Genomic DNA, 14,243 nt, shown 5'->3' with positions numbered 1-14,243 from the left:
ATCCAGACAATCATAAGGAGGCCCTGTGCAAAATTCGCACCAAATCGGTAAATCTTTTTTCCAGGACAGGCCCGGTGAATCCTGTTATCAATATATACTATACTTTTCTTGTGGAGGAAGAAAGCATACTAGCAAGAAAGACACGAGTTACCCTAGTCCAACTTGGTTCCGGATACTGTAAAAGTTAACCTCTTACTTGTCCAGAATCAAACCCGACATATGCTATGTATGTCCCGCATGCGATGTGTCCGCACATGACACCAATCATCTTTTCAATTGTAAAAAAGGAATACACGGCTCTAACACCAATCTCCCTGTGGTCTGCCCTTTGATGGCAATTTGTGAGTTGTCGCACCCATTGAATGGAGCTTTTAACACAGCAATAACAACTTTCATAATGTCCAAAAATTCAAACAACAACCTGAACTTTGCAATTTTATTCTCAAAAGCTTTCATTGAAAAGAAAAAATGATACAAAATGCGCGTCATGAACTCCTTATTACCTTTCATGAAAATGAAATGGTATATTAACTTCGTCACGAATCTCAAAATTGTAAATCCTTAAAGGAAAATAGATAGACCCACCAATAAGTATACCGAAATGATCCGGCCGGATCGGAACACTATAGCATATATCCCCCATACAACCGATTTTTCAGAAAAGATGATTTTTGTCATATCTTCCTCAATTTATTAGATTGAAGCTTCAAATTTCACCATATGCTTTCGCATAGTAGACATATTGTTTTCTGAAAAAAGGGATGAGATCGGCCGTATATATAGCGTATGTATCTCACAACCGATTCTTCAGATAAGAAACTCTTCGTAATTTCTGCACCATTTTGACAACTGGAACCTTCAAATTTCACCAAATGCTTACGTTTACGTTACATATTGTTGAAATAAGTGATTCGTGGTCATAGTTTCTACATGCAGACCATAAAAAACTTTAAACTTTGCATCCTCACACAAACTACCTTCCTATTTTTATACCTTTCATGAACACGACATGGTATATTAACTTTGGTCCGATGTTTGTAACGTTGAGAAATATAGAAGATAGACTCACCACTGAAGTATACTGAATTGATCAGGGCGACGATCTGAGTTGATATAACCATGTCCGTCTGTCCGTCCGTCTTATCTGTAGTCCCTCAAATTTTGAGATATCTCAATGAAATTTGGCACAAGGATGTACTTTTGTATTATATTAGACATTTGCCGGATCCGGTAGGATCGGACCACTATTCCTGCCGCAATTTAGAAAGTATAAACGTCAAACTCTGTGATATATATTCTAATATATCATAGAAGATATCCTGAAAAAATTACTTTGATCAGATCTATATATAGTTATATCCCATACAACCGATCGTTCAGATATAAATATTTTTGGTCATTTCTCCCTTAGTTTCCAAAATAAAAACGTGAAACTTGGTGGCATATATTCTAATATATCATAGATTTCCTGTAAAAATCATATCGATAGGAACTATATATAATATATATATCATACAACCAATCGTTCAGATAAGGGGGTTTTTTGCCATTTTTTATTTGATATTTATCTTAAAAATCGCTTAGGTATGTACATCTGTTCACTATATATTTCTTATCTTATACATCCGATTATTTGGAGATTACGAACGAGATAAGACTATTGTTCGGCCCCATTCATGATGAAAAGTATGGAGTTTTCGACACTATCGAAGACAGTCCCATCTTAACTTTTTCTGATATTGGACTACTGTGAGGTGAAGCCAAAAATATTATCAGTAATGGTCCCTTCCCATTTCATTCTTATATAATCCTAGTTTGAGTACATATACAGTTTCTGAATACCTATTCCGAACATCGAAATAAAAAAAACAAGTAAGGACGGGACTGTCTTCGGCTGTGCCGAAGACTTCATACCTTTCATGAATGGGGCTGAACAGTAATCTTATCCCGTTCGTAATCTCCAAATAATCGGATGTATAAGATAAGAAATATATAGTGAACAGATGTACATACCTAAGCGATTTTTAAGATAAATATCAAATAAAAAATGGCAAAAAACCCCCTTATCTGAACGATTGGTTGTATGATATATATATTATATATAGTTCCTATCGATATGATTTTTACAGGAAATCTATGATATATTAGAATATATGCCACCAAGTTTCACGTTTTTATATTGGAAACTAAGGGAGAAATGACCAAAAATATTTATGTCTGAACGATCGGTTGTATGGGATATATACTATATATAGCTCCGATCAAAGGGATTTTTTCAGAAAACCTTCTAAGATATATTAAAATATATATCACCTAGTTTCACGTTTATACTTTCTAAATTGCGGCAGGAATGACCAAAATCGTCTTATCTGTACGATCGGTTGTATGGGAGATATATGTTATAGTGGTCCTATCCTACCGGATCCGACAAATGTCTAATTTAATACAAAAATACATCCTTGTGCCAAATTTCATTGAGATATCTCAAAATTTGAGGGACTAGTTTGCGTTGAAACAGACATACGGACGGACGGACGGACAGGCTATATCAACTCAGTTCGTCGCCCTGATCAATTCGGTGTACTTAATGGTGAGTCTGTCTTCTATATTTCTCAACGTTACAAACATCGGACCAAAGTTAATATACCATTTCATGTTCATGAAAGGTATAAAAAAATATACTTAATATACTTATTATAACTGGAAAATTTTTAATTTTACTTACATAATCGTCGTTTTTTCACTTATCTATAACGAGATTTTGAGGCTGTATTAGCAAATATGACTAAAAATTCGAAGCACGTATAGGTACATGGATCTAGTTGTCCAGAACAATTTTATTTTTATATACCAGTTTAACCTTTCTATTTAACAGCTGCAGTGATTGCAATGAAAAGTTTTTATAACCTTCCAACTAGTGAATATCTAGCTTTTTTTAGTTGACTAAAGGTGAGTAACTTTCCGAAAACTTGTAAAATAAACAAGTATTAGTTAGCCTTTTTTAGCAATTAATAATTTTTTCTGCAGGGCAGTTTCAACCATTTCTGCGTAATTCTTTGTTCTTCAACCGAACCCCTTTAAGATAAAATTTAACATTCGCATACCATCTACATTTTTGTTTAAATTAAAATACTCATATTCTTCCGTTCTCTTATTCTTTTGTCCTTTAATCCCATTCGTGCAACGTTCTCAATTCATTTAGTTCTCGTTGTGGTTGCCATTTGCGGCAAAAGTGCATATATTAAGTATACTAAGTATGCATTTAATTCGTTCTTTTCCATTCTTTGTCTTTTTCTTGGGATTAAAACTTTAAAGATGCATTTAAACTACAATGGCGTGCCGTATTTTAAGTTATATTAATTTATGAATATTTTCTTGTATTTCTTTTAGTAATCGCAAAACAAATGTGCTGGAAATGTGGCTACGTGAAAGGCTCGATTAAGTCAGTCTTAATGAAGAAACATTTACATAATTGAAAATTTTTTCTCGTTGTTAATCTGCATATTGATATTAAATGAAAAGTGCATTAAAAAAATTATGAAGGTGTTGAAAACGTGTAAAGATTAGTGAATATAAATTATAAAAAGAGATATGTAAATTAATCGCAAATATTGTGCTTGCTAACTTTGCTGCTTACCTGATGCAAAATTAAAACGTAAACAATAAAAATAAAAATAAGTTAATAAAATATAACAGTTAATATATACAAGCTTTTTATGGAGATATCCTGTTTGAGAGCCGCGTTCAAAAGGTAGGTGTGAAATATTATTTTTATCAAATTATTTTTATTAGATAACGTTATATCCCATCCCAGATACAACACAACAAATATTAGGAGACATTAAAGTCGAAAATTTACTCTCAATTCGCCAGTTATAATAATGGTAGCTCTTTTATTTATAGTTACTAAATATTCCTAGATTAACTATTTTGTAACTAAATACGAAAAAACTTCGAAGTAGCTGGGCGCAAGTTCAGGACAAAAACAATATTAAAAATTTAGAAATAAGTTTTGTTGTTTTATTAGAAAAAAAATTTTCGAGGAGGGGTCGCAACCTGGCATTGGTTTGGCAATAATATTTCTAATATGAAAAGTGTCTCAGTGAAAATTCATCTGTCTTGCAGATTCCGTTTGAGGCCGGTATAAGATAAATTAGTTGGTCCCGTCACGTAAATGTTTAGGGATAATTAAAAGTAGCACGACGCAAATTGGAAGAGAGGCTCCACCTTAATCTTTTCGGAGGAAATCGCGTCAAGTATTTTTTTACGGCATAAAACGTTTTGTGGAGAGAATAACTGAAAATAAGTGGATGAGTGCGATTAACAATTTTTTTTTTTTTTTTCAAATTTTCATACTTTTTACTACCATGTCTCTACTGGTAGCGCTTTTACGTAACAAACATATATTGCAAAATTTGTTAAGATTAAAATTTTAAGCAACTTTTCTTTTGAAAAGGCCCATTATTCTGTCAAATTGCAAAATGATATCAACGGCATGCAAAACTTTTGAATTTTCTTCTACTAAATGTGAGCGCTGCCACTTCCATTTTACAAAATTAAAGAAAAAAATTGTATTTTTTATTATAAAGTTAGTACACTCGTTAAGTATAATTTTTAGAAATTTTTTAGTGTGGGCGTGGCTGTTATCTGATTTTCAATACCTACATATATATCGTTGAGGATGCAGTAAAAGATCCACAAATCTCACAAAATATTTCACAGTAGAATGGAAAAGCTTAATAACATAATTTGAAGTGCATTGAAAATTTATAGAGCTAGTAGATTTTCATAATTTTGTTAGAGTAATTGATTCTGGACAATTAACACATACACACATACTTTTCTTCCACCACCATATGCATAAATCGTCTCCGATTCCACCATTACCACCAAGTGGAGCTTTTACCGCATCGTCGACGATATCATGGGTACAGATTATTTCGTGTACCAGATTTGGTGAATATATCTCAGCTTTTGCTCAGGTTATTGTGTTAATGGACTGTACTTTGTTGACCTTAAACCTGTAAATCATCGGCACTTGGTAAAGTATCGGGGCAAAGTATCTAGGTAAAGTATTGTAACGAATCTAGGCAAATCCTGGTTATTATGCACCTTCTGCTAACGTTCGAATCGCTTAATTGTCAAATAAATAACTCCAATATTCAGTATTGCAAACTGGTCATTATTTAAATTACTTGGGTAGTACTTCACAATTATACTTCACTGCACAGCTAATAGCGTGTTTAAATCAAACTGATAAGTCATTCCTCAGCTTGCGCTGCTTTTATACTCGCTGTTTCCTCGTCCATATATTTTAACTAAGGTCAAGACGTTTCACTAGATATGTGTATGTGAGATATCTCTTCACTTCGAGCTGCTGGTGTGTGTGTGCATGTACATAAGTTTGGCTGCTTACTGTATTTGTTGTTGTGATTATTTACTAACAGCATAGTGATGCTGATATTCGCCACAGTGTTGATATTTTACTAAGTACTTTGTAAAAAACATCGAGAACGAAATACTCGATTACTTTTTGGAAAAGAATCGATACTACTCACTCAGTACTCATATCGTTCTGTCACTAGTTACGATTCAAATATGTGTACTGATGCTTATTAAGATAAATCAACTGGTCTGCCAATTATTGCGCCCGAAACGTGGAAAAATGCTTTTTTTAAAAAGGGATGGAGTCGCGATAATTTTTTTTTTTTAATATTTATTTCCTTGTTCCACATACTCTGTAGAATTAAATGGTATTGATATCAAGTTATTTTTCGCTAATATATAGCCTATTATATTCGTAAACGGTCCCATTCTACCTCTTGTGCGGTCCTTATCCGATGTCTGCTATTTTCTGCAAAATCGTTTGTTCCGAGTTGTCTCAAGATACATTAACTAGTTTTCGAATACTTACCTATATATATTGACTCTCTCTTTCTCTTCAAAAGTCGGGTTTTCACAGAAAGTTACTTTTTGTTATCAAAGAATTAACAATTTGTTTATAATCGAAGCGCTATAAAGTATTTTTTGAAATGGTAATCGATTTTGTATCGAAAATTTATAGGTTTTTGACGAATTTTTAGCAATTTGTTATCGGCGTATTATCGACTTATTATCAGCGACTCATCGGTTTGTTATGAAACACATTCCAACAAAACTTCAGTCGATAAGAAGCAGATAACTGCACGACAATAAACCGATAACATAGCTATAATAATTTTCTAACTGTAGACTGATTATAAAACAATAATTTTTTGTTGTTTTTGTAGCAGCAAAAATACTTTTTGAAGGGTTTGGAGGGTGCTATCGATACTAATGGTCCTTTGCTGGATATAGATTCGCTACGCTAAGGTTACAAGTTTCATTAAGCTCTAGAATCTCTGGAATATCTTTTAAACTTTGCTAAAGCTCATGTCGGAAATGAAACGTTTGTTTTAAAATGTTGGTTGTATATCAGAGCCAGAAGTAGATATATAGATTATTATTATTATTGATAGGTCTGGAAGCACTGCGACCTTTGTTCAGATCTATTGTGCAAGACCTTTCAGCTTAATTTTGTATCTGGAGGCGTTTGATGTATCTATGTACCTCTTCAGGTTTTTTACTCCATATCACATAGGGATTAAGAATCCATCCACCACCTAGATGTAACAGCCTCTGCCTAACTATAGCAACGCATTCGCAGAGAATGTGAGCCTGCGTTTCATCATCCAGCTCACAGAAACGACCAATTTGGGTATCAGATAGATTTAATCTACTTAGGTGATATCGTAGACCGCAGTGTCCCGTGTAGGTATATAGATAAAGTAGGAGACAGACATGTCCTTACTTAACCGAAAATTTTTTTGAACTTACAAGCATGTTATCCGGTGTTCGGATAACACTGAATCTACAACATCTTGTGAAGACATTTAAAGTAACTAGAAGAGTTTAAAAAGATAAAAACCACAAAACCATTGCAGAAGAATAAATAATAAGAGAGCTGCACTGCAAAAACAATTTTTCCCCCACATCCTTATAACTCTGCGCTGAGTTGATTGTGATTTGCAAAAATGTGCTATAATGATAAGTAAATGTGCTACAAGCAAATTGTTTTGTTTACAACTGGAGCAACGTGAGCTGTTTGCCGAGGGTTGGCTTTTGAGTTCAAACAACCCAATAACATCAATAAATGATTACTGATTGCCGTAGCAACGTCAGTAAAAGCGAAAACAAAAACAAATTGAAACGAAATTGAAAATAAGAAGAGCAATAAACGAACTAACAAAATATGGATCTAAACTTGTGTATGTGTAGTAAAAATTTATTAGTTTGTATTGACACGACTGTACATGTATGTATATGTTAAGCCAAACTAACAAAGGACCTGCTCAAACAGTGGAAAGGAAATAACGTACACAATAGTCACCAAATGGAAAAAGTTTTATTATGATTTTGTTTTGTTGTCGCTTTCTTTAAAACAGATACGAATTCATGCCATTTATATAGTTCTTTGTTGTAAGCCAATAACTTTCATTCAGAGCTTACCCTCCTACATTTGTATTTAAGTCCATATAATTGGTATGGATTTTGTTCTCATTTCATGCAAATACTTGCTAAAACTTGGCAATAAAAAATTAAAATTTATTACGTTGATTTGTGCTTTCTTCAATCCACTCTAAGGTGGAGTAAGGAAAGGTTAGGCGAAAATGAAAAACATGTTTTAGGTTTGTTAGAGAAGCGATGCAGGGTTTCGTCGCTGGATTTAATTTTATCAGTTATAAATGCCCTCTCTCAAAAGACCAATGTCTACCCCCGTACACACTACATCCCTTGTTAATATTGGCATGTCATGGGAGGCGGCATCCTGTCACACGTAGTAAACTAAAGGCCTTGGGAAATATCCACCGAAGGGATTTGATAATGGGCATGGTATATGGCCATGAGAAAGCGCTTGTCGAATTGGTTATCTTGCCAGTTCTCTACAACTACGTACAGTGAAGTACACTGCTTCGAGATGGTTTGAGCACTAGTTGTCACATGGTCAGCTTGTGGCAGTTTCGGAGGTAGATAATCTTCTACCAAGTATAGGCAAAACTGGTATTCTTAAACTTGTCTTTACTCCCATCCTTCCTAGACATTTCAGTGCAGTTTCCTTTCTTGTATTAAAAATATCTAAGTGGCTGCATATTCATAGTGAATTTTCATAATTTTGTACTAGCCCTGCATCGAATCACTATAGTTCGACCTAGCATAGAACTATGGCACTAATAGGTGGTATTAGTTCTTATTTAGTATTCGCGACGTATTTTTATACTCAGTTGAGCAGAGCTCACAGAGTATATTAACTTTGATTGGATAACGGTTGGCTGTACAGGTATAGAGGAATCGAGATAGATATAGACTTCCATATATCAAAATCATCACTATCGAAAAAAAATTCGATTGAGCCATGTCCGTCCGTCCGTCCGTCCGTCCGTCTGTCCGTTAACACGATAACTTGAGTAAATTTTGAGGTATCTTGATAAAATTTGGTATGTTCGTTCCTGGGCACTCATCTCAGATCGCTATTTAAAAGGAACGATATCGGACAATAACCACGCCCACTTTTTAGATTTCGAAAATTTCGAAAAATCGAGAAAGCGCGATAATTCATTACCAAATACGGATTAAGCGATGAAACTCGGTAGGTGAGTTGAACTTATGACACAGAATAGAAAACTAGTAAAATTCTGGACAATGGGCCTGGCACCGCCCACTTTTAAAAGAAGGTAATTTAGAAGTTTTGCAAGCTGTAATTTGGCAGTCGTTGAAGATATCATGATGAAATTTGGCAGGAACGTTACTCTTATTACTATATGTCTGCTTAATAAATATTAGCAAAATCGGAGAACGAACACGCCGACTTTTTAAAACAAAAAATTTTTTTAAATCAAATTTTAAAAGAAAAGTTAATATCTTTATAGTATATAAGTAAATTATGTCAACATTCAACTCCAGTAATGATATGGTGCAACAAAACACAAAAATAAAAGAAAATTTCAAAACGGGCGTGGCTCCGCCCTTTTTCATTTAATTTGTCTAGGATACTTTTAATGCCATAAGTCGAACAAAAATTTACCAACGGACGGTAACTGTTTTCCGTGAAAAAGGGGGAAATCGGTTGAAGCCACGCCCTGTTTTTATACACAGTCGACCGTCTGTCCTTCCGCTCTGCCGTTAACACGATAACTTGAGCAAAAATCGATATATCTTTACTAAACTCAGTTCCCGTACTTATCTGAACTCATTTTGTATTGGTGTAAAAAATGGCCGAAATCCGACTATGACCACGCTCACTTTTTGGATATCGAAAATTACGAAAAATGAAAAAATGCCATAATTATATGCCAAATACGAAAAAAGGGATGAAACATGGTAATTGTGTTGGCCTATTGACGCAAAATATAACTTTAGAAAAAAACTTGGTAAAATGGGTGTGACACCTACCATATTAAGTAGAAGAAAATGAAAAAGTTTTGCAGGGCGAAGCCAAAAACCCCTGGAATCTTGGAAGGAATACTGTTCGTGGTATTACATATATAAATAAATTAGCGGTACCCAACAGATGATGTTCTGGATCACCCTGGTCCACATTTTGGTCGATATCTCGAAAACGCCTTCACATATACAACTACCACCACTCCCTTTTAAAACTCTCATTAATACCTTTAATTTGATACCCATATCGTACAAACAAATTCTAGAGTCACCCCTGGTCCACCTTTATGGCGATATCTCGAAAATGGCGTCCACCTATAGAACTAAGGCCCACGCCCCTTTAAAATACTCATTAACACCTTTCATTTGATACCCGTATTGTACAAACGCATTCTAGAGTCACCTCTGCTCCACGTTTATGGCGATATCTCGAAAAGGCGTCCACCCATAGAACTAAGGCCCACTCCCTTTTAAAACACTTATTAGCACCTTTCGTTTGATACCCATATTGTACAAACAAATTCTAGAGTCACCCCTGGTCCATCTTTATGGTGATATCTCGAAAAGGCGTCCACCTATAGAACTAAGGCCCACGCCCTTTTAAAATACTCATTAACATCTTTCATTTGATACCCATATTGTACAAACAAATTCTAGAGTCACCCCTGGTCCACCTTTATGGCGATATCTCCAAAAGTCGTCCACCTATAGAACTAAGGCCCACGCCCTTTTAAAATACTCATTAACACCTTTCATTTGATACTCATATCATACAAACAAATTCTAGAGTCACGCCTGGTCCATCTTTATGGCGATATCTCGAAAAGGCGTCCACCTATAGAACTAAGGCCCAATCCCTTTTAAAATACTCATTAACATCTTTCATTTGATACCCATATCGTACAAACAAATTCTAGAGTCACCCCTGGTCCACCTTTATGGCAATATCTCGAAAAGGCGTCCACCTATAGAACTAAGGCCCACGCCCTTTTAAAATACTCATTAACACCTTTCATTTGATACCCATATCCTACAAACAAATTCTAGAATCAGGCCTGGTTCACCTTTATGGCGATATCCCTAAATGGCGTTCATCTATAGAACTATGGCCCACTTCCTCTTAAAATACTCTTTAATACCTTCCATTTGATACACATGTCATACAAACACATTCCAGGGTTACCCTAGGTTCTTTTTACAACATGGTGATTTTCCCTTACTTTGTCTCCACAGCTCTCAACTGAGTATGTAATGTTCGGTTACACCCGAACTTAGCCTTCCTTACTTGTTAACTGACACCTTTAATATTGTGATGCCCTGCGAAATAGCGATTGCACCCCTTTGCAGATTGTTTGAAAGTCTTCTTAACTGGTTCAGTTGTGGATTGTTCTGAAATAGTCGCAGCCTTTAATTAAGTAATCTAATTTTCTGTAGCTCCGACTTAACCAGCAGCTTGGTTGAAGAGTGGCAGCCAAATTTTCTCGCTGTGCATCCGATTAGAATCGGTTCTGAGGTCATTAAACTAGTAGTGCTAAACTTTCGCTTTGCGTGAGTGCCCCATATTCGCTCTGATGATATCTATCGTTGTAGAATTATTGAGTGATCGTTGAATGGCTTAGAATAATATTCAACGAGTGCATAAATTTGAATCATGTACCACACTCTTTAAGCACCGCTCGTGTAATTTTTCTGCCAAAGGCGGGGAAGATCAGCCATGTCTACCGCAAGGACTACAATCCCATAAGCTGAACATCTTTCCTTCTCAAAACGTTCGAGCGGCAATTTGCTGTGGCCACCGCCGCATTTCGGTGTTAGCGTAAGCGCCTATCGCACCGAAGGCAATCAAAAACTTACAAAAACATATCTACATGGCACACAAATTAATATAAAAACAAAATGTCTCAATTGTGCTGTTAGTGTAGAAATGAGAAAAACTGAATTAAGAATGAAAACAAATGCCAGCAGGATGGCCTAGTGGTTAAAGGGTACTGCAGTTTCACCATTTGATTCACGGTTCGAATCCCGGTGAAACCTTTGATAACATTACAAAATTGCCTGATAATGATTACGTTGGCGGTTTTCGAAATGGTTCCATCGCAATATGCCAGTAAATGTTTCTTTCTTTTCAGTTTCTCTTAGAAAAACATAATAATTGAAATTCAATTATTATAAGCCGGTGTTAAGCTCATGAATTCTTAAATATAATTAGAAAAACGTTTTTTATTTAGAAAAACGTTTTTCTAAGCGGGTCATCCATAGGCACTAGTTTAAAAAGCACCCCGAATGTACTTCTGCCTTGAAAAGCTTCTCAGTTTAAATTTATTCGCCATGGAGCTGCCGCCTCGAGACGGCGTAAACATGTAAGTTCCGTTGTTGTTGTTGTAGCTCCATCCGAGAAGTGCTCTTAAATTGTCATCAATATCCTCTAACACGAATCCAAGGAAACTTGCTGTTTGAACAGAGGTGGACCAGAGAGAAAGGGGTTTAAGAGGCGTTGGTTCCACACTGCATTTGAAAAGATCGTTGGTGTCTTGAGTAGAGACGTTTCAAGGAGGGGTTGGTTCTGGATGGGTAAGAGTTTAACCTGTTACAGTATCTCGATCGAATTTGAGCTGGAGTGCCACGCGTCTTTCTGATGAGATTAATTTCTTTTACTGCAAGTTCAGGGTTTTAAGCTTTAAGAACGGGGTTTTAAGCTTTAAGAACGGGGTTGGGCTCACTGAGTTCTCAATTTCTATGTCTTCTAATAATGCTTGCGGAGATGACTTCTTAATTCCATGAGAGCCAAGCACTTATTTTTTGTATAAAGTTCACGATCGATGAAAACCTGTTCTCCTCAACACAACATGCGTCCACCAAAGGCAAGTCGGTAGATATTACCGCGGTTTTCGGAAATGTCCCCTAATGTGCGATCAGATGGTCTTACATTGAAGTACATCCACTCTTAACAAAGGTCGGCTGCATGCTTAATTACGGGAAGATTACTTTGCAGTAACAGGCCGCGAAATCGGCGGACAGGACCTCATTGCATGATGGAGTACTATAACCTCTGTTGTGAACGGTTGTTATCAATCAACTTCTCAGGCAGTTTGTCGAGGGACCCGTCAGTGTTACGGCGTACGTAGATGATATTGCACTTATCATCAGAAAAAAATGCATTCAAATAATTAGCTCTTTGATGGATGGGTTTATCGAATGTTGTAGTTTAATAGGAAGTATAAGGTCGTGAATTGGACTATGCTTTAGCGAGAAAGGGAACCATGCAAGAGAAACCATGAATAGTATTTCCAGAGATCATTGCAGACAGTAAGACTTCATGCCCGCTCAACGTGGGGAATGGTTCCAATCTCATAAAAGCAGTATTATGTATAAATCGCTGATCCGGAAATATACAGATTCTGCTGGCTGCCAGATAAATGTTGCGCTTTTCATGCGGATATAGTAGCCGTATCCAAGGTGGTAGAAACACTAAGGAAAAAAATCGTTCAATACAGCCGTGACCTCTTTCATATTAAACCTAGCAGCAACTATGGCAATAATCTCGGATAACACATCAAATAAAAGTATGTCAGAGTGTAGGCAGAATTAGGATATGGTGAATTTAAATCTATATTGTGTTTCCGGCATTTGAAATAGATATAAATGAAAAAGCGGATGAGCTAGCTTAAAGAATCACATCCCTCGAAGCTTCTTCCTTGGATGTTCCAGCCAGATTGGACACGATAAAAAGGATGGAAGAAGTGCACATGATCGACCAGGCATGAAGGGCATGGAACCAAGTTCGCGGCTGCAATGTATTGAAGATCAAGTTCAGATATTAAAATTAGGCCTTGCCAGTGGTAGCAGATGCAAGATGTAAGGGCTGCAGTAGAACCCGGTGGAGCACGTAGTGTGCCTTGCTCTCCTCATGCTAAAACTATTGAAGTGACACAAATTGCATATCAAGAAACAGCAACTAGCATAGGTCCAAGAAAGGTTCTAGTATTTGAAAAGAGGTTGGAGTAATTTTACAACATAGGTCTTGATTTTCGGTAGAGCTTTTCAGTTTGTAATTTCAGAAAATTTTGGATAAAATTATAAACTCATTAAGTTAATGTGAGGATAGTTGTCTTAACCCTAGTTTTTCAATCCCCTGGCATTGCAATTTATGATTCAATATTTTGCATTTTCTAATCCCCATCCATACGTTGGAGCCTTTCCTGGTTTGAACACGTCATTACATTTGCGCTTTAATGAAATTTTTCTGAAACTGCAACTCGATTTAATTATTTAAGAGTCTGATAGCAAAGAGACATATTGTGACGACTATGAGTGACACTAAGTGATACTCACATCCCTAGTCTGATGCTAAAGCGCCAAATACAAGACACGAACATTTTCGCGAACATTCCGTAATCTTTTTCGCAGCTTTTGGCCATACACCATACGAACTTTTGGCCGAACATTAGTTCTCTTTCAGACAGCGATGAATACGGACAACAATTGTGCTGCAGCAATATTGCTCGCTGTGGCAATTAAGCGTAAAAAAAGAGAGAAGATTTATATATTTCAATAAATTCTCTCAGAAATTGTTTATTGTCCATTTTAATTTTCCGCGCACGTCTGTTCCGTTCAGAAATTACTACGATTATGAGCCATTTCGCCATACACGCACGAACAGTTCGCGCAAATGTTCACCAAAACTTTAAATATTTTGATTTTTGGCGAACATTTGCGCGAACTGGCAAACACCACCATACACGACAGAAAAGGTCGCAGAAACATTACATAACGGGAATGTTCGC

The 14,243-nt window shown here is 36.0% G+C and overlaps 1 protein-coding gene across 6 annotated transcripts in view; it reads left to right on the top strand.

Annotated features, from left to right (window-relative positions):
* Shab (Shaker cognate b) overlaps positions 1-14,243 on the top strand; it is a 397,151-nt gene that overhangs the window by 18,795 nt on the left and 364,113 nt on the right. For all 6 annotated transcript variants that reach the window (XM_067789095.1, XM_067789094.1, XM_067789092.1 and 3 more), the window contains one exon: positions 3,391-3,751. The gene's annotated coding sequence lies outside the window, so the exon portion shown is untranslated. The remainder of the gene's footprint in view (positions 1-3,390; positions 3,752-14,243) is intronic.

The sequence above is a fragment of the Eurosta solidaginis genome, chromosome 5 (genome assembly GCF_040869045.1).
Source record: "Eurosta solidaginis isolate ZX-2024a chromosome 5, ASM4086904v1, whole genome shotgun sequence".
NCBI lineage: Eukaryota > Metazoa > Arthropoda > Insecta > Diptera > Tephritidae > Eurosta > Eurosta solidaginis.
The sequence above is the reverse complement of the archived record's forward strand: the minus strand, read 5'-3'. Positions and strand labels throughout refer to the sequence as shown.